This window comes from Sabethes cyaneus, chromosome 3, assembly GCF_943734655.1.
Source record: "Sabethes cyaneus chromosome 3, idSabCyanKW18_F2, whole genome shotgun sequence".
Taxonomy (NCBI): domain Eukaryota; kingdom Metazoa; phylum Arthropoda; class Insecta; order Diptera; family Culicidae; genus Sabethes; species Sabethes cyaneus.
Window position 1 is genome coordinate 60,224,060 of NC_071355.1, and position 21,774 is coordinate 60,245,833.

General features: G+C 36.6%; 1 protein-coding gene across 1 annotated transcript in view; it reads left to right on the forward strand.

Annotated features, from left to right (window-relative positions):
- Positions 1-1,908: 1,908 nt before the first annotated feature.
- The window catches only part of LOC128741373 (putative fatty acyl-CoA reductase CG5065), a 36,136-nt gene continuing 16,270 nt past the window's right edge, over positions 1,909-21,774 (forward strand). The window contains exon 1 of the mRNA XM_053837156.1: positions 1,909-2,163. The gene's annotated coding sequence lies outside the window, so the exon portion shown is untranslated. The remainder of the gene's footprint in view (positions 2,164-21,774) is intronic.

Below are 21,774 nucleotides of genomic sequence, written 5' to 3' on the forward strand. Positions count from 1 at the left end.
TATATGGTAAAAAAAACCTTTGTTTCGTTTCTATTATAGGGATTTTCATAGAGCAAGCTACGTGACAGAAAAGGGAGCTGACTGGAAAAGAACCGACAAGTAGGGGGACGAGGAACGTGAGTATGAATGTATGTTTGTCCATAGCTCTGGAACTTCTGAACTGTTCTTCATTAAACGTCGTTTGTCAAACACATGCATTTTGGCATAAAAGAATCAGCGCAGGTGGGTTGACAAAAGAGGGAGTTGGTCTCTTACAAGGAGAGAGAAAGGTTCAAATAGGTATAGGGATGCGTTTTTCTTGCATTTGAAACGGTAGCAGTTGTATAAGTTGCTGAATTTCTGAAAGGGGGAATAGGGTGGCCAATAACAAAGGGGAGGTTCAAAAACGTAAAAAAGGTTTTGTGTCGATTTATAGGGATTACCGAGAAGAAGTCAGATTTACAAGTGGCCGAGGGACAACATGCGGGGAACTGAGAAAGGGAGTAAACACATTCAAATGAAGAAAAGGGTTTTGTTTCTTGCATTATGAGAATTTTCGTTACAATAATAGATGTACAAGTGATTGAGAGACAAAGGGGCCCCGAGTAAGAGTAAGAGTCAAATATGGATCCATTACCCCATAGCATTCAGAATCCTAATGACGTTATACGCTTCAGTTTTCATTAATCATGTAGGTATTGCTGTTCGCTATTAGAACTAGTAAACGATTGATCGTTACGGTTGTGTGTAGGTAATTGAATTTATATTGCTACAGTGATAGGATTCAAGCTGAGTTACCCGTCCAATATTAATAGAAAAGGCTGAGGAATTATTCCCACATGGGTGAGACTAGTTTTATTTGTTATGGTTTGTAATTTCCGCAAGCATAGCTTATGTAAGGTACGACTTTTCAATACTTCTTGGCGCAACTTGCGCCCATTTCTAGGACCTACTATAGGTCTACTAGGGACTACTATAGTCGAAATTTTTTCAACCGTTTTACGTCGTCAGCATATTAACAATAAAATGCGCATTAATGTATGTAATCTTATCAAAGTGACGCAAATTAAAATTGAGATCAAGTTTTTACTATGTATAGTTATATAACAACACTTTTTTCAAAATTAAGTCAATTTTTCAAGGAGTGATCTTAATGTTTCTTAATGGGAAAGCTACCCCCTACTTCGCTTTAGTTCCGCCAATGCCAATACTACAATTTGAAACTTATTACGTTTTTATAGAAAACAAAAACATTAAGTAAAATTGATATCATAATTGAAAACATACATCGGATTTATCGATCCGGATTTATAAGAATAAAAGTCGTCTTGTTTATGATCAGATATTTTCGGTTTTGCTCTTAATCATTACATTTGGTATGAACCATTTATAAAACTTTCTTCGATTAGAGCATCCTAATTAAACGCTTGCTTGCAAGCAACGACATTTGCTTGCAAAGTCGTGACTATGAATTATAGACAATCAATTTTATTAGTTCGGGTAGTTATTCGAAGAATAATAACATTCATCACATGCGCAATTACAGCGCGTGTATTTACTTTAGATTAGCAATCAAATCGCGCATTTTACGATACTGTATACAAATAACCCACGTCACCGATCTAGCAATTCAGATATTTTTTCCAACTGCCGCCTGTCTCATCTGAAGCGATCGATCAATTGCAAGGCGTCTCCATAATTATAACCGAACCGCAATCGCTCTGTACCTGGGTTTGGGCTATAGTTGTGTCTTCTCACATAGCGTGCAGCTCACTTCCCACTCGTGCTTCGTTCTCACCAGCAGAAGGCCGGTATCACGCGACGATGAAGACGGTGGTTCACTTGCAGGCTAAGTACGTACGGAGACTTTCAATGAGTAACTAGTCGTCGTTGGATAGGACCGACCGACAGACAAACAGACAGACTTACACGGCCAGCCAGAGTTTAATCATACTTAGTAAGGCACCCGTTGTACTAAGTCGATATTCAGTCAGTGATCATCTTTTGACCGACGCGGACGCGGACCTACGGTATCGAATAATCTATTGGGCATCGAGCAGGCCCTCTCCCGAGGGTTCGAGACTATTTTTGTACCGTACCTTGTTTTGATTGAAAATTGCAGCGGTGGATACCGTTTGGCCGGAGGCGTTTGAAAAGAGCAAGCTCCTGAGGGGCTAACAAGAAGTGAGTGTTTAAAACAATATGTGTGCATTTTTCTTTTTCTACTTATAAACATCTCCAAACAAGAAGATCTACCTAAATAGTTGTGCTACGATGTGCCGTGAATAAAACTAAAACTTCGCATCGGTGACGTTTTCGTTAAATGTTTATTGATTCAAATCACGTTGAGCGCTACGACTTTGTATGGGACATCATGAATAAGCAACCGATAGTTTAAGTTATAAGTTATGATAAAAATTTCAATCACGCAAATTATTAATGAATGTGCCCAGACAAAAACGATTGCGAATAAGTGGCTTACCGTTATGACGAAGTGATGGATATAGAGCCGTTGTGCGAAAATTAACCGTAAACATTTAACTTACATTAAAGTGTGGTCATTGTGGTAATTGATCGTTTATGAATTTTAACAACGGTATTAAATCGTACGTTTTTTATATCATAAAAATACTAATGAGAATACTGCTAAATAATATGATGGGTTCTACACTATACATTTCGGTTGTGTTCAGAAATCTACCACAAACATCCATTTATGTAAATTTCCATTATATTCACATTTTATTTTAAACTTAAACATTTGTCAGTTTTGTAATCGTATTTCAATTGACATTTCAGAGTGAGATTATATTGGCAGTCCGGATTAGTTATCTACAATATTGAAAAAAATCATAACAACTTGAATTTTTTAAAAGTTTTGATAAGAAATAAGGAAAAAAATTCTGAAATCCTTTTGCGCGTTTTTAGCTTCTGTAAGTTTTTTGGACTACGTCTTTGTTTACTATTCTGGTAGAACTTTGTGAAAACGAAAATAGAAGTGTAACGTTTGAATGAAAGATTTCAAATGCTAATGACTATCAAACTACTGAACGAAACTGAACAATTTATATGTCGTTGGATAGATAAAATGACCAGCAATTTTATGGAAGGTGTAAGAGAGCAATTTTATGGAGGGGGTAAGAGGGGGGCTCCTGTACAAATGAAACACAAATTTCTTCAAAACTTGAGACTTAATCAAGCAAAAGGTACCAAATTTGGCATGTGGGGGTTATCGGAGGCAAGATTTTTTTCTGTGGTGAATTAGGACATTTGCCTTCTTTAAGAAGGGGAGATGTCATACAAATGAAATACAAATAGAAGGTAGGATTTTTTTCTATGGTGTACTGAGACCTCTTACCCGTCTAAGAGGAGGGGCTCCCATGCAAATGAAATACAAATTTTCTCATAAATCTCGAACTAATCAAGCAAATGGAACCAAATTTGGCATGTGGAGGTTTCAGAAGGCAAGAATTTTTTCTATGGTTAATTGAAATCCCTTCCCTCTTTTGGAGGGGGAGGGCTCCCATTCAAATAATATACAAATTTCCTCATAACTCGAGAACTAGGGCCCTATTCTCACAGTCACCTCACCTCACCTAACGGCTCCCCGTTTGATTTGTACAGTAGAGAATCGCAAATTGTGACCTCACCAGAAAAATTTAGGTGAGGTGACTGTGAAAATAGGACCCCTAATCAAGAAAAAGGAACCAAATTTGGCATGTGAGGTTTTTGGAGGCAAGAATTTTTTCTATGGTGTACTGAGACCCCTTCTCCTTCTAATGGGGGGGGGGGCTTCCATACGAATGAAATACAAATTTTTTCAAAGCTCTAGAACAAATCAAGCAAATGCAACCGAATTTGGCATGTGGGGATTTTAGAAGGCAGGAATTTTTTCTATAATGTACTGAGACCTATCCGTCTTTTAACAGAGGGGCTTCCATACAAACACAAATTTCCTCATAACTCGAGAACTAATTAAGCAAATGGAACCAAATTTGGCATGTGGGGGTTTTAGGAGGCAAGAATTGTTTCTAACGTGAATTAACTTTTGCCTTCTTTGAGAAGGGGGGATTTCGAGAACTAATCAAGCAAATGGAACCAAATTTGGCATGTGGGGTTTTCAGGAGGCATGAATTTATTTTATTATGGTTTGGGACCTCTCACCCCTGTGGTAGGAAGATATGGACTCTCATACAAATAAAACAGAAATTTTTGCGAATGTGTCATATTTTCTGCTATGTAACAAGCGGTAAGCTGTGAAAGTAAACTAGTAAAAAACCTTCTCGGAGCAAAATACAGTGAATCGACGCCGCTAACTTACGTGCCGCTATTTGCGATGAACGTGCTTTGGTTTTAATGTCATTTGTAACCAATGTCCCTTTTAAAGGCTACAAGCGAGTTAAAGTAAGATTATTGAGAAACATGTTAATACAATAAACTGTGGGCTGGTCATTCATTACTATTTCAACCTTTATGATGCACACAAGTGATTTTTAAAAGAAATCTCTATTAGCGAATTCATAAATTAACCTGGGTTCGTGCTAACTCGAACCCGAAATTTATGAACGATACGGGCAGTTTGACAGATTGACCCGTAAACCGTAATGCTAGACAGTTTTAACCTGCGCTTCAAACTGAATGCTGTCAATTTAACCGAAATGCAATCTCGGTTAATTTACGAACGCTTTGACAGCACTTCGATTAAAACTGAGTGCCAATCGACCTGAGGCAGGTTAATTTATGAATTCGCTATATGTCTCAATGGTTGCAGGCGTTGTACTTATGAACCCCCGTTCACGTATTTTCAATGCCACTATTGCATTCAATGCAGAATTGAATTTGAGTATCTCGCTCTTCTCTTTCAAAGATTCACTTAAGCAATGGCTCTCACAGATTCTTATAAACATATGTATGCCAGAAAATACAGTTTACATTAGTCTTTGATCTAATGATCTGATATAGTCCTACGTCACCTTTTCGTACAGCGCTGTATACCTTGTAGTTTTTCATTTGAAAGTGTCTATTCCCTTTGTCAGATACCCTCATGTTGTCCCTCAGCCACATGTAAATCTTTCTTCTTTCCTATAAATCGACACAAAGCATTTTTTCCGTTTTTGAACTTTCCCCTTGTTAATCGTTCCAAATTCGTCAACCTCCCTGCCCCTCCCTTAGAAAAACGAAAAGGGATCATGTAACGAAAAGTGGTAATAGTTTGCACGCTTATAACTCAGTCATCCGTCAATAGATTCTAGAGATATTGGTATCAATCGATCGGAAATTTTTCAAAAAATCTGTTACAACGCAGTAGGTTACATGTTTCTCTAACAGACGTTTAATAATTGAGAAAATATTAGACGACTATTCATCATTTCATTATTTTCATTTTTTCGTCTTCCCACGTCAATGCTTCCCTAGCACGGATGACAGAAATATATACGAGATGAGCTATCGGTTAAGCTCTCTTATGATTGAATTTAATTTACGCCCTAGCTATTGCTGCTTCCACGGATAAGGCAACGAAGACGTCCAAATTCACCAAGCGAGACGCCAACAAACCGAAGAATTCATCGACTCATCCGCCAGCGAACGATACTAGCGCTTTGGCGATAGCGATAGCGATAGCGTTTTGGCTGCTATGCCTTTTGCTGCTCATCCTCATTCGGTCGCGACACATCGGCAGAAAACACTGCACGCGTTGTGCACTGAAGTCGGTTTTTACGCGGTTTGTTTTTTACGCGACTATTTTTACGCGAATTTCGGAATTTACGCGGTTTTTTGTACGCGTATTTTGGAATTTACGCGGTTTTTTACGCAAATTTCGGAATTTACGCGATTTTCGGAATTTATGCGGATGTGCTCAAAACGTCTATTTTTTCGCGTAATGTTGAAATCCAGTTTTCTTTTACGCGAAATTTTGAATTTTTTTACGCGAATTTTGGAATTAGCGCGATTTTTTTACGCGAATTTTGGAATTAGCGCGATTTTTTTACGCGAATTTCGGAATTTATGCGATTTTTTTACGCGGTTTTGATTTACGAGGGACGTATCCTTCGCGTAAAAAGCGAGTTGAGTGTATTTGAAATATTGCTTCTGCTTGCCTGCCTTTTGCTGCGCATCGTCATTCGGTCGCGACACATCGGCAGGAAAGGTTGTATTTGAAACATTGCTTCTGCTTGCCTGCCTTTTGCTGCTCATCGTCATTCGGTCAGCGGCTTTGGTTTGCGACACATCTGGCAGGCAGCTTTCGAGTCGCTTCCGTGGCATCATTTTAAAGGTTGTTTTTGAAAGATTGCTTGCCTTAAGGTGCGCATCGTCATTCGGTCAGCGCCTTTGGGCAGGCAGCTTTCAAGTCGCATCCGTGGCATCATTTAAAAGGTTGTATTTGAAACATTGCTTGCCTTAAGGTGCGCATCGTCATTCGGTCAGCGGCTTTGATTGGCGTCACATCGGCAAGCATCTAACTTGCGACACATCATATCATCATAACATAACATCATAAACATAAAAGTCTATCTTGATTACAGATCCTACCAGTAGCGTTTGTCCGGTAAACAGTATTCCCACCAGTAATCACCACACCAATAACCTATCTGATGGACGAAAGTAGACAATGGACACAACGAGTCAGAAATTCGAGAATTCGAGATTAACAAACGGACCTTTTCAGGTCCACCATTTAAATTGACTAAAGAGTTGAAATTATGAATTTCTCACATGTAAGAACACAATACTTTAATGCGCAACTTGGGCATCTATATATGAAATTCGTATAAAAATCACCGGCTTTAGCATTGGGAGACGAATTGCTCTACATTCGTAGTTTTACGTCAAACCTACGCACGTGCCACTAGGCATGGATCCTTGTACTTTTTACCACATCGCCCTCTTTTCTCAGTCGCTTGCACAACTGCAATTGGTTTAAATGCAAGAGAAACGCAACCCCTTTTACTTATTTTGGCCTCCCCCCGTGCTGATTCCCTTATATCAAGGAAAATGTGTGCCAAGTTTGGTCGAGAACGGTCAAGGCGTTCTGGAGTTATGGTGGAACATACAAACATACTCACGCTCACATTTATATACATAGATTTTTATATCCAGTGGTTCAAAAGTTATGAAGTTTTGAACGAAGTAAAATCGAAAAGCATAACGATTTTTGTGACCACCCTAAATCGGAAAGGGGCACCCTAATCATGTATTGAAAAAATATGGCTCTAAAATTTTTCGACTAGGAACAAACACAGCAATCTTGAACAAAATCGGAGTATTTTCACAGTTGCTCCTTTTCCTACAAATACATTCTCATATTGATTCTCAGTACAAGTTGTAGGCTAAAACAAGGCAAAACCTTCCCTTACACGATATTTTAGTGAAAAACTTGATCGTCGTTCGATCTTCTGACTTTTTCAGCCTGCACAATAGGCATGGCTTGTTGAAAATCTCTGGTAAATGTATCGAATCGGCATTTTACTTGTAGTACAAAAACCTTGAGTAAAATGGGACAAAACAGACTTCTAGATTATGCTGTATTACAATAAATTGTTCATATACCTTTTGCCTAAAATTCTTTTTCTTTCTTTACAATAGAATCTCAAATCAGAGAAAAATTGTACATGATTCTTTCAAAACTAATGGAAAATAAGCCACACTTACTTGCCTTAGTAAGGTGAAGGTTTGATGACGCTCTCGTGATGGTTTTTATGACCCAAATTGGCCATAACTACCATTCTAAAAGTGTAATAAAAGTCAGATTCTTGCTTGGGAGGCATAGTTCGTTCTTCCTTTACTAAAGTGGTATAATCGCGGATTGAACCAAGCTTATAACCGGATTCAAATCCGACCCAGGTAACCAATAAGCAGTAAATCAGCTGCTTATTAGCGTATCTGGCATTTTATATTGCATATTGCTGTTTATTAGCTTTTTGACTGCCTAACTGCAGTCCAAATTTTGGCATCCAAAATTCTACTAAAATTGTTCTTGTCAGTAATCAGCCTTAAATGAGCATTATAACAGAATTAGCAGTAAAGTAGCTGTAAATTTGGCCAAAGTAGTTTTTAAGTAGCATTTAAGATGAGTTGAATAGGCTCACATTTGAATGGCTTTATCAATGCTTATTGGTTACCTGCGGACTTTTCAAGCCCCGTGGTTCTCCAATATTGCGAAACCCTTGAACCACACGGAACTGGTTCAAAATTCGACGCTGAAGCAGGTACTTTGACTGTAGTTCTTGAATGAGCTATATTTTATACGATTTTAGATCAAGATCCTTGGGTAAAATTTTCCATGTATCGAATAACACGAGTCAAGTTGGATCGGTAATCCATGATCTTCATCAACACTAGCGGCATCTTCACCGCTAAATCTTTTTTAGGCATTTTCACTACCGATTTGTGTGGTTCAATAATATTGACTCAACAATTATGTCTTCATTATATTTATTTTGCAAAATCTGTTATATTTTACTTTGCCTATTATTAAATATCCTCAATCTCATCTCAGTTTGGTTTGCACTTAGAAAGTTCCCTTACCAGTAAGGTACCAAAGTACGAGGAAATAAAGCAAACAAACATCACGACAACGACGTAGCGGCGGTATTTGAATGTCAGCTAAAGTGAGCTGAATTTTGTAATAGACACCATAACCACTGCAGAGATATGATGTAAATGTTTGGTTTTTGGATTGGGATGCCAATGAAGTATTAAAAAGTTGTAAAAGTTGAAACCACAAATAAAGCAACATGATACTTGACTTAGAAAAATCCTCATAAGTAAATATATTGATAGTGACCGCTCTGATCTTGTTTTATTTTAGTGGTGATTTTTGGCATAACTTTTCCATAGAAATAATGACATGTATGAGGATAAATGAAAACAAAACTATTTATTTATAACCTTACTCAGCAAAAATACTTTAAATTTTGAGAAAATATTATGAATTTTAATCATTTTGGTTTGTTTAGAAATATAAATTTGTGATATTTCTCGAAAACTTTTTGCAACGCTCGGTACGGGCGGATATTTTCAGCAGGTTTTTAAACTCAGCCTATTTGCCTCTTCTTTCGCCAATAACCAATACTTTGCCGACATACAATTTTAATATGTTATAACTATTTTCTCAAGACTATAAGTAATCTACTATTTTTTATTCAAAGAACGTCAAAACCACCTGTTCTTCCACTAGAACTAGGCCATAGGCCGAAAAAATAGATGCCATCGCTTAGTGGGCTGAAAATACCCTCCCGTGCCCTACTTCATTCCTTTGGATTTGACAAAGACTCCTTGTTGATCGCATATTATCGACGTTTTAACAATTATATAAACGGTAGCGCCGGGTCGTAAATTAGTAGTTATTAAATTATACTCATGAACCTATTGAACACGCGCATCGACGTCCGAAAATCGTGGTGAACGTAGTAGCGTAACTTGTGCCAGAAATATTATCCATCAATAATATCATATCGGTACAATTAAAATCAATCCAAATTAAAAACTTTGCCATTTTCAAGATGATCGCATTTGTCCTTTATCTGGTTAAACCTGTTGTTTGCACTGTTATTCGCAAAATTACAATCACATTCACCGCGGGCAAGAATGCATGAGTAAGTTATTAAAATGGTGACCTACATGCAGCATACGATCTACCGTGGCCCTAGGACCCCTGCCCGTGTCTGGCGAGGGTACTTACTTATTCTCGTTTTTTTTCTGTTTTTGTTTTACGACAACACAGAGGGGATAAAAATGCACCCACAACAGACTTTGCGGCACTGCATATTTGTAGCAGTGGTGCATTGCAGTTTGCAGTTTGCAGTGATGAGTTGCAGCCGCCGTTGTCGTAGGCATCGGCATCATCGACGTTGTCGTCAGATTGAGGTTAAAATTTTATAACATTAAGATGCGATTGCAAAAGCGTACGATCAGTGCCCGCTGAGCTCGGTATTGCCACTGCGGCCCTTGGTGAAGATTTTTGCACGTCTGTTATTAGCAATATTTTCTTTCTTGACTCAGACAACTGCTTCAGGATAGATGATTCAAAATTATCTGAGCTATTAAAAAATATTTTAGTACAATTCTGCAAGATGCTCGAAAGTCAAATACATTTATTTCTATGGCAAACATAATGCCATTGCCTAAAATAAACCTATTCGCAAAATCAGCATACCTAGTCCTGAATAGTGAAACTAGTTACCGTAGCCTATGAAAATCGAAACAACCCATCCATCCGTTGTCGTCTGCACGGATCAGTAATCAGCAACCAGTAGCAATAAAACATCTGCCACGATCAGGTGTGGTTCCTTGCAAATAAAATTCACACAACTTTCAACGGTCTGTTGCATTCGTCTAGGCGCCCGGCCGTTCCGTGAAACTCTTGATATTTCGATAGTACAACAATCGGGGTTATTTGGTCAGATTTATGCAGAGTGTAACCCAAATTTCCTCGTTGTTTTCTTTCGGATGGTCAAAAATGTTGTTCGCGATTGAGAAGTAGAATGAGTTTGCTTTAGTAGCTCCGCCGTTACCGGTAACGATACTCCAGTGGTGTACGATAAATGGTTAATTAGGAGTTAATTAAGAGCGGCATTAAGAGAGCGAGTGTAATCGATCCAGCAAAAGATTGGTATAAAAGGAGAGCTCACATATTACGTTCGGATGCTGAGGCGAATTGATAAGGTCAGTGGTTGTAAGAAAACTATGAAATGAATGTGAACGGGTATGCTACAAAAAGATATGTTTACAGTTGGAACAATTTATAGTGTTTACGGTACATTAATGTCTCATTAGTACTTTAAGTAAAAACCTAGTGAAGTGACTACCGTAGGTACTAATAGGTAGATAGGTAGATGATTATTAGGATGTTTAATTAACTTTAAATGTGGCCGCCAAGTTTTTTTCATGTCCAACAGAAGAACTAATTTTTTTTGTTGGTTTCGATTGTCTTAGTAGAATTATCGAGTCAACGAGAAAATTAGGAGAAAATTCCATTTAGTTCTACTAGTCTAAAGCGATCTTCACAAATCGCGAATTTCGATTTTACTACTTGATCGTTTCTTCAGTGAAAGTAATTACGGGCTGCGAAATTTAAAGAATGTTTCATGAGGTGGAACATAGTTTTTGCGATTTTTCTTTGAAGTTTTCTACCACTGTGGTAAGTTTGGTTAAAAACTGTTTCCAAATGAAATTTTCTTGATTGCTTGGTAAATTTACATAAATTTTCTCGTTTTTGTTGAAAAATATTTGCTCTATGTTGCTTGGTTCATGAATAATAAAATTTCAGTGTAAGTTAATGTTTAACAAAACTAACTTTGTCAATCATAATTTAAAAATGCAATCATGAAATTTTTATCACTACAAGACTAGAACATGTTCATATTTCATTTTTTTTTTGTTTTCTAGTTCCACCTGTGGTCGGATCATAATAAAATTTGTAACAAAATAAAAATAGTTTCAAAAGTTGCATGCAATCGGAATTGAAATTGAACTTAAAATTATATTTTAAAATCAAAAGTCGAAAGTCGAGAACACATAATCAGAACTTTAATTAAACGTCAAAAGTCAGTAAAAAATACAAAAGTAAAAAATCACATTCGAAAAGTCAAACGCCAAGAGATAATAATAAAAAGTTTAAATTCAAAAGTCACTTGTCCTAAATTGAGATTCAAAAGCTGATATTCGGAAGTTAAAATTTAAAACAATGAACGTCCAAAAACCAAAATTGAAAGTCAATTATCGAAAATGAATAGGCGAAATTCAAAAGTCGATACTCAGTAGTCGAAATCAAAAACCAAAGCGAACACCAGAAAATAAAAGCAAGAGTTTAAACGTCAGTATTCAAAAGTAACAATTTTACTAAAAAGTAAAAATTCATAAACCAACAGGCGGAAGACCAAAGTCAAAGATGAAAAGTAAAAAATCAATATTCAAAAAGCAAATATCAAAATGTAAACTAACAAAATCAAAATTTATTTAGTAGTCAAAAGTTGAAAAGGTAGAATTCTAAATTGGAAATCGAAATTAAATCGATCTTGAAATTGGACCTCAAACCGGACTTCAAGCCTAACGTGAAATTAGACACGAAAGTTTATTTAAAGTCACATATAAAATCAGACTTGAAATAAAATTTAAAATTTTTCCTAAAACTGATTTTATATTAGACTTCAGTGGTATTTAAATTGAACTTAATTGAACGTTAGACTTGACATTGGACTTGAAATCGAAGTTGAAATCGGACATGGAAATATACTTAAAATTAGTCTGCAGTTGGATTTGAAATTGAAATTCAAACCGGATTGGAACTTGGATTTGAAGTCTTGGACTTGGTCTTAAATTAGACTTTAAATTAAACTTGAAATTGAAATTGAAAATGAACTTGAGATCTTAACTGCAATCTGTCTAAAATTCGACCGACCTTTTTTATTAGACTGGACTTGAAGTGGATTTGAAAGCATTAAAGTTGGACATAAAATTTTACTTGAAATTGAACCAAATCTGTAATTGGTTTGAGATCGGACGCGAAATTGGACATGAAATTAAACTGAAATGAAGTTGGATTTGATGTTAGACTTGAATTTACCTAGGGTATGGTACTACATCGTCGTAATTGCCTATTACCGTCCTATCCAACACAAATTATTGAAAATATCAGCATTTTTATGACACACAATGCAAAACTAGTTATTCCCTAATATTTTAGTTTGTTGTCTATCATACGCGATCAATCAAAATGAGCTGAGATCTATGCTTTTGCTCATTAAAGAAGTCCTACCAGCCAAATTTCCTACGTTTTTTCGTGCGACAAAGAAGACAATGTCGATTAATCGTTTCTATTACCGTCATTCATAAATGAAAATAACTCACGCAATGCATTGTGGTTATTCGCAGCCAGAAAAACTTGCCTGACCTGCAGAAATTTTGTAGAATAACATTTGTCATGCCGTCCTACACAAATACATGCGTGATAGCTTCGTAAACATTGTTGCGAATTTCAGTTCGAACGATGAAAAATTTTGATGGACGGATTTTAAAACGGTATGACGAATTTTAGAAATAAAGTCAGTTGCGTAATTTCAATAACATGCTTTAATAGTCGCTTTTCAGTGATTTCAAAGTTCACGGATCGGAAGGTAAGTGTGTTTTAGTCAAATCAGCACAAGAACTTTTGGAGTATTTATTAAATCCATCCAGCAAATGATGAAAATTAGAATGGCTTTACTTATTACGACGGGAATTAGAAAAAGACCCTACATTGATTCGAGATTGAAGTTTTTGTTCAATAAAAACCGTCTCATTTGAATTTAGACTGGATGGACAGGGACATTGAGACGAAAGAAATTAGACATGAAATCAGGTTTAAGCTAAAATTTTGAATATTACTTGCAAATGGACTGGACTTAAAATTAGAGTTGAAGTTCGGCTTGAAATTCAACATGAAGGTGGAGATTAATCGATGTTTAAAAAGGAATTAAAATTGACGTTGAAGTTTATTTGAAAAAAAAAAACTTGAAATTGGACATACAATTGAATTTGACAAATGACTTATTTTTACGGAAATAGTTTACTTACCGCAAAAACACCACAAACAAACGGTGACGAACCAATTATTTCTGCCGATTTCCGACTTTTGAAATAAATCCTATGAGACGTGTGCCAACCAATGTTCATAAGTACAATAACTACCTATGCCAAGAACGAGATAGAGAGAGAAATAGAAAACATTTCTTGGCTTTCAAACTGTGGCCTTAAAATGAAAATTGTTTGGGGGGTTCATGGCATAAAAGGTAATTCGAAGATAAAATACAGTATGACGGCCAAATCCAAGATGGCGGCCAATTTTTTTCACTTTATTTAAAGACTGTATCCTTTCTTTTTACAAAACCGCGTCGTTTATTGTTTGTGTCATAGGAAATTTGGAAATATCACAATAATTATGAGTCACTCCACGTCGAGTGACCGAGAAAAAGTTCAAAGTCGATCACACGGACTTTCACGGATTCGAACCAAATTTTGCCAGATTGTTCGTTTTAGGCCAGAAAGTAAAAATCCAACATTTGGTGCCGGTTGAACCTCCCCTCGATTAATGGGAGCACCTCCATTTTTAAAGAAAAGACCTGTTTTCGTCAAACCCTCTTATTTTCTTAGCTTCTCAGGAAGTATTAGGTTTAGAAAGACACTATTTTCACATTTTTAAAGGAAATTACCCTAGGAATTCGAAAAAGATTTTTGACCTGGGCTGCCAAATATTTCTAACTCGCATTGAAAACTAAAATTTCATTTTTCTCTCAATGAATACAATTTGATCTCAGAAATTCCAATTTTATCGTTTTTCGCAGAATTTTTTACATAAGAATCACTCATCGCTCCGAGGTATTCTTAACTGATGTAAAACCAAGAGCGAAATTACTTTTTCTTGAAGCAGTGATTCTCTATGCAATGTGAAAATACTCTGCCATATTGTAGAAGCAATTATCTATACCTATAAAAATCGATTTCTGTCTGTCTGTCGGGATGTTCCTTATAGAATCGAAAACAACTGAACCAATCGGCGTGAAAATTTGCATGTAAAGGTTTTTGGGGCCAGGGAAGGTTCTTATGAGGTTAAAGACCCCTCCCCTACTAACAGGGGGAGAGGGTTCCCATTCAAATGAAACACAAATTTCTGCATAACTCGAGAACTAATTAAGCAAATGTAACAAAATTTGGCATGTGGGTGTTTTCGAAGACAAGAGTTTTTTCTATGGTGAATTGAGACCCCTCTCCTCTTTGGAAGGGGAATTATGACCCTTTTCAATAGTGGGGGGAGGGGGCTCCTATACAAATGAAATACAAATATCCTCATAACTAGAGAACTAATCAAGCAAATGGAAAATTTGGCATGTGGGGGGTTTTGTAGGCAGGAATTTTTTTATGATGGTTTGAGACCCCGCACCCCTGTGGTAGGGGGATAAGGACTCTCATACAAATAAAACAGAAATTTTTACTCAAAAACTAATCGAACTCGAGAAATTTTAGACTCTTTCATAAAGATAAAACATTAGCCAATAACAAGACCACCAGAAACTATCAATAGTAACATTAGATGATTCAGGGCGAGACGGACGCGACACAGGCCGCGAGTATTGCCGGCGACCTGCCGTCGGAAGTGCCGGCCACTGCGGGGGGCGCCCGTAGAGATCACCTCTATCTAGATTCATTTATTTTCCTAGATCTACTGACCTTTATTACTTTCCTTCAGTTGGGTCACCCCTGCGAAATGGTACTTTCTACGAAAAGATTTTCCGTGAAATGGTACATCCCGCGTAAGGTTTTTCGCGAAATGGTATTCTGCGAAACTCTATATTCCGCGTTATGGTCAACCGAGAATTGGTGTTCCGCAAAATGGTACTCAGCGAAATGGTTTGTAATGATGGCGAATATTTAAATGCTATCCGCTTTATTTTATCAGGCTAAGCAATGGGGGAAGTTGTTTTCTATTTTACTGTGAGGAAAATTTGTATATTAAAACACCCATGAACTCCTCAGAAACTTGCAAAACCCGAGATTGTCATACAGGTCATCCGAGATTCAGGATTTATGTACAACACAGTTTAATTTGTGGTAATACGAAGTTTGTCGGGTCAGCTAGTACTCTATATATAAAGTAATTATTGGCAGTGTTGCCAGCTTTACAGTTTTCTGCATGACCAGTTACATTAATTAAGGGAATAAGGAATATTAGTCTCATAGTAACAATCTATACCTGTAAAAATGAATTTCTGTATGTCTGTCCGTATGTATGATAGTTAGAGACCCCTGCCCTTAAGAGGGTGCACTCCCCTACAAATGAAAAACTAATTTCTGCATAACTCAAGAACTAATCAAACAAATTTGGCATGTGGGTGTTTTAGGAGGCAATAATTTTTTCTATGGTGAATGGAGATCCCTCCCCTTTTTAGGAGTGGGGGTGGGGAGGCTTCCATACAAACGAAATACAAATTTCCTCATAACTCAAGAACTAATCAAGCAAATTGAACTAAGTTTGGCATGTGGGGGTTTCAGGTGGAAGGATTTTTTTTCTATAGCGATGACCCCTCCCCCCTTTTAGGGGGGACTAATCTAGCTAGCAAATGGAACCAAATTTGACATGTGGTGGTTGTTAGAGGCAAGAATTTTTTCTATGATGAATTAGAACCCCTCCGATCTTTAGGAGGGGGACTCCCATACAAATGAAATACAAATTTCCTCATATAACTCGAGAATCATGGAGGCACAAAATAGGCATAAGTTAGTTATTTGGAAGCTTTTCTCTTATTAATTGCGTCAAATAATTTTAAGTCTACATTCATTTTCGACTCGAAAATGGGCGAAAAAATGGCTGGTAACTTAACTTGTTAGAAAGAGATTGTCAAAGTAAACAAAATGGCGTTTATTGCATCCGAAGTACAATTTGATTGTTCTATAAATATAACTGAAATGGATTTTTAAAACAACTATAACTTTTGAGGATACAAACAGATACAGTCAATTGACACTTGCTTTTACAGGTTTTTTGTTGTATTTTTAAGTAGGAGTTGTTTGATCTGCCACCATTGGCCACTTTGGTAAATATTTAAGCTCAAAGAAGTATTATTTTGCACCAAAAAAGCTCAAAATCTCCGAAACTTTAGAAAATAACATATAATAATGTTTTACAGAAACGTTGATTTTAGCAAGATAAACCACTTTATAGAACACTATGAACACGTAAAAATTTATTAGAATAAGTCAGGGTTTAAAAACTGTTTTAAAGGGTTTGTCCACGAATAACGCTTCATAGATAATTTCCATGAAGAGATACAAGTATGCTGTCTTTGACAAAGTTGTTTGTATTGATTTTTACTACAACTTTGCCGAAAGTGCCAGACCTCATAGTTACGTAATTGCCAAAATGAATTATCCAAGGTTGACCTCCTCATAAACTTGCGAAACTCGAGATTGTGACAAGGGTCCTCCGAGATTTACGATTTATGTACAACACAGTTTAATTTATGGCAATACGCAGATTGTCAGGTCAGCTAGTAAGCAATAAAGGTAAGAACTCACGCCCATCAGCGAACTGAAAAACATCTTACAATGCTACGATTAAACAACTAAAGAGTATTTTACGCCTTTTGAAGTAAAATTGTCTCATTTAGCCTTACCAATGAAAAACTGAAAAGCTGGCAACACTGTTAAGAAAAAATTTGTTATAATGCATATTTGCTTCCACGATATGACAAAGTATTGTAATTTCTCAGACTTCTTCATATAGAGACAGCTGGTTTTTGGTAGACGATAAGCCTTTGATAAGCCCCAACAATATGCCAAAAATCAGCTCCCTAATATTTGAAGACCTCGTGTCACCAGTGGCGCCGTTTCAACGAGAATTAATTAACTAGCTTCTTAATAGATTACTGAGAGAAAAGCAGCTTACATTTTATTAAAAACTGTTTGTTCTGGATGCCCGAGAATTGAAATTTTGAAAGGAGCGATTTTCGAGAAAATCAGAAAATTTGCACTTGAGATTTTTAGGCAGATTGGAAATGGAAACCTCAAATTTTAGCAAAACAATATTTAGTGTTTTATAGCTTAACAAATTTAAAATCAATAGTAGAATTTTTCTAATAGACATAAACAGCTCCATGCTTAATGCACATATTTAACATCTGAATATTTTGTCGGGAGTCAAAAATAGCCGAAAACCTGTAACCGTCAATTTTGAATACTCGTGTTTTTAACTTCTTTGTCCACGTTGAATGTTGCCTGTCGAGGGTTAAAATCAACGTCTCATAAGTCATAATATAGACTTTTCCATGGTGCAAAATTCAAAGACAGATAGCAAAAAGTGCATAAAATGCATCCAATTGTTTCATCTGAGAACGAACAGATCGGGAACCAGTTTATCAATTTGATATTCATATTATAGAATCCGCGCGCGGTATCTATGAATATATTATAAGCACTGTTTTATCATATTTCGTGGGACGCAGCCGGCTAACAAATTGAGTGCAAGAAAAACGATATTATCAGACTGTTTTTTCTTAGTCAGCTGTTAGGCCCGACGTAACCTTGTCACGTGTTACTGCTCAAGTTCGAGGTTTCTTCTTCAACACTTCCAACGGAACCTACTTTGCATTTGTCAGAAAGACAGGATGTGGACTACATAGCATACGAAGATTTGTCAAGATCAACATATCAAAAGAAGAGCGCCAAAACAAATATTAAATATATTAGCATATATAAAATATCGTGTGAAGTATTTTTATAGAAGATATTAACCCCGTGGGGACGTTGCATCTTCGTGCAACATGCAAAATGTGTTATAAAAATGGTATCAAAATCATAAATAGTTCCACGCAACCTCGAGACAGACGAGCGGTCTGAGCACGAGATATTAATTTTACCTTGGAGATCAGTCGAATATTCGCTAGTCGATTTGCTGAATCTTCAAAATGACAATCCTTATCGGACAGGAGTGCACTGAAATCGATGACCTCATTCAAATTGACTAATGCCATCAACAAGCAGATTTATCGCATTCGTTATACTTCTGCTTACGGTTGCTCATCGAAACTCGTATAGCACAAGGACATATCTACACTAAACCAAGCGAACCAGGATTTCCCCCAAAAAAAATTGGTTTGATACTATTTCGCAGTAATCAACAACAACGTTTACATGCAACTTTGTTTTGTAAGATAATGAATGTGATAGAAATTATATTGATTTTACTAATTTTTGTGATTGTGCTTATTTAGAAGCTATTCGAAAATATTTCATACTAAACTTTTGGGTGTATACAATCAGATGGAAGAAAAGGTAGCTACTAATAAACTGATTAATTTGCATAGTTTACTGCTGCGACCCAGTGAAGTCTAGACGTATCATTTCTAAGGAAAATCAGCAAAAAACTATAGATTTAGAGACAAGATTTGGAATCTAACCAGCGCAGCGTGTGTGATTCATGCTGAAACTAATCTGCACGTTTCATTTAATAGGCATATTTATGCCTACACAATCGAATATTTTCAATATAATTAACAACTTGTGATTCTCTTTCTAGTTCGCATTAATAAAAATCACCTTTCACTATACGAACTCACTTACCACTCTGAGTTCATCGTCCTGAACAAACACTGTCCTTTTTGAGTCTCCACTCATTCATTATTCGTGAGGTTAATCCTTAACCTAATGCTTCTGGTCGCCACTTGCAGTGCAGTGTAGATAGCTTCCATCGACGAGAGTGTTCCCGAAATGTACATAAAGCTTGGTCCATGGGTGCTATGATAAATCCTTCAAGCAGCACACATTTGGCACTTTTAGTTGAAGAAACTTATTTACAACTGACATGGGTTCTAAATCAATTGCCACAACTGGTTTGTAACAACTGTGGTGATAGGGCCTGTCAAGTCCATAAATCCGTACTTTTGAATTATATAACATAGCTGACCTCAACCGTATCGTGTGTTGTCCTGAAATCAATGAAAATGCGATATTGACAACATTTTTGAAGAAACAATCGAATTGTAAAAATCTAATCCATATTGGCGAGAGTTGTCATAACACTCGTTTGAGACGTTATACCGGTATAATTGCAGCACTTGAGTCATTATCCTATTTTAGAGATCGCTTGAAAATAAACGATCCACGCTGTCGTTAATATCCACTTCTACAGAGTCTCGCAAATTTTAATGGCAACAAAACTGAAGAAAAAAATCGTGATGCAAGATTTATATCCACATGTGATGTACGCGAGGGTGACGTAGAACAGTATAGCAAAATGCGTGCAATGTTTCTTTTTCATCAACTGCTCACTAAGAGATAAACCACCCTGTTGATATCCAACATCCTCTAGTGTTTAACGACCGCATACGAACGATATTCGTTGACTATTTTAAGGTGCTTGCAAGAAAGTTTATCCAGCTTTTTACGAGCCATAATGGAGGAGGTGTTCGTAATATTTGACCAGCATTTTTAACATTTCTCTAATACATCGCACGTTTTCTCTCCGCGCGTTCATGGCAAAACTAAAGGAATGTACGGAAAGAAAACGCGCGATGTATTAGGGAAATGTCAAAAATGCTGTTCAAATATTACGAACACGTCCACCACTATGGCTCGCAAAAAGCTGGGTATATTTGCTTTGGTTTAATTTTATTGGCGCTCATTTTGATTATTTGACTGACATAATTCATTACTAAATTCAAAGGTAAGTAAGTGGAGGTTTAAAGTACTATCTACTGCAAGAAACTAAATAGTTTGGGGTTGCTCTTTACTGATATGTGACCAGGTAGTAAAAGTTATGCTATTTGATGAATGCCTAAAGCACCTTGTAGTTTTATTAACACTGCAGTGCACTGTGCATTTCAATCGACTTAATTTTTTTTCGAATTCGAATAAGTGACGGATTACCCGTAGTTAACTGGTGCAAAAGACTGTCAGTTAACCTAATGAGAGTACTTTTATGGCAGCCAGTATGGCCCTCAATTTCTCCCTTCTTTTTGCTTCTTCCAATTGTTAGGAAACTATCACAGAAGAGGTAAGGTAAGGTAACTTATAGTGGACAATATGACTATAAAGGTCCCTCGGGTATAACATCGGCGTTTATCGGCTTGTACGTCTTATTTCTGCGGATATATGACATGAAACAGAAAGAACTAACTATAACACGCATTTTAGTGTATTAAATTTTAGCTACTTTTAATTACTAACGCCTTAAAATTATCATTTTCGACAAGTGAGGGTCCATTATATGTTTAACCATGCGAAAAATGTTGGCTTTAGTGGACCCTCTGCATGCAAAATACACTAAAATTTTTATAATCGAACCGGTTGTTATCCTATTGTAAACATCATGAGTCCATAAAGGGATAGCGGACATTCTAATCTATTTTGAAAAATATGTAAAATATTCAGATTTGCAACATAAGTTAATATTTTTTTTGGAAATTTGTGCCATCGGTTGTGTACCGTGGACCCCCGTTCGTTTGACCGTTTTTAATCTAAACATTTTTTAATTTGCACCCCGTTGGTTTGCACGACGTGTAAATTAAAAATGGTTCAAATGTCATTCTCAACATGACATCATTTGCTCAAGCAGACAATGCGCATAAATGCGATTTGTTTGTATTGATCTAGCGTTCACATTGCGTTTTCCCAACGATTATGATAGAAATCCGATCGAAGAATGAAATATTCGCTGCTTCCAACTTCCAACTGAATCAAACCACCAAAACAATAACAAAGAGTAGGGTGATCAGTTCACACAATTTCCAACATATTTAGGGTTGCCAGTTGTTCAAATTAAAAACTAACCCTGTTAGTTTGCATGAGGAATCGATCAAACGAACGGGGGTCCACTGTATTTAGTATTACCAGTTCAAAATAATTCATAGAAGAGACAACTCAAGCACTAAGCTATCCACTCATGGTATATTTACCCTAATGTTTAAAACAACTAACATGCAGAATTGCAACTCAAACTCTAAACAATGCGTCCATTGGGTTACATCTTGCTCTTAAATTTCACCAAATGCAAGGATTTGTGCTCAATTAAAATTCACCAGTAGAGTAAGGAGGGGCAAAAGTGTGATTCAATGATTTAGCAATATAGATTCCGCATAATTGGACAACGTTGATATGGACGGGTAACTACTTTCACTGCTTGAATTCCATCGTAAACATTTGCTGTATGCGAAGCATAGTTGCTGAGTCGTCATACTTATGCCCCGCCTTACTCAATATTTTTATGCTACCTGGCTCAATTCCATCAAAGCTGATTGCTTCTATCTAACAATTTAAAGCTCTGGT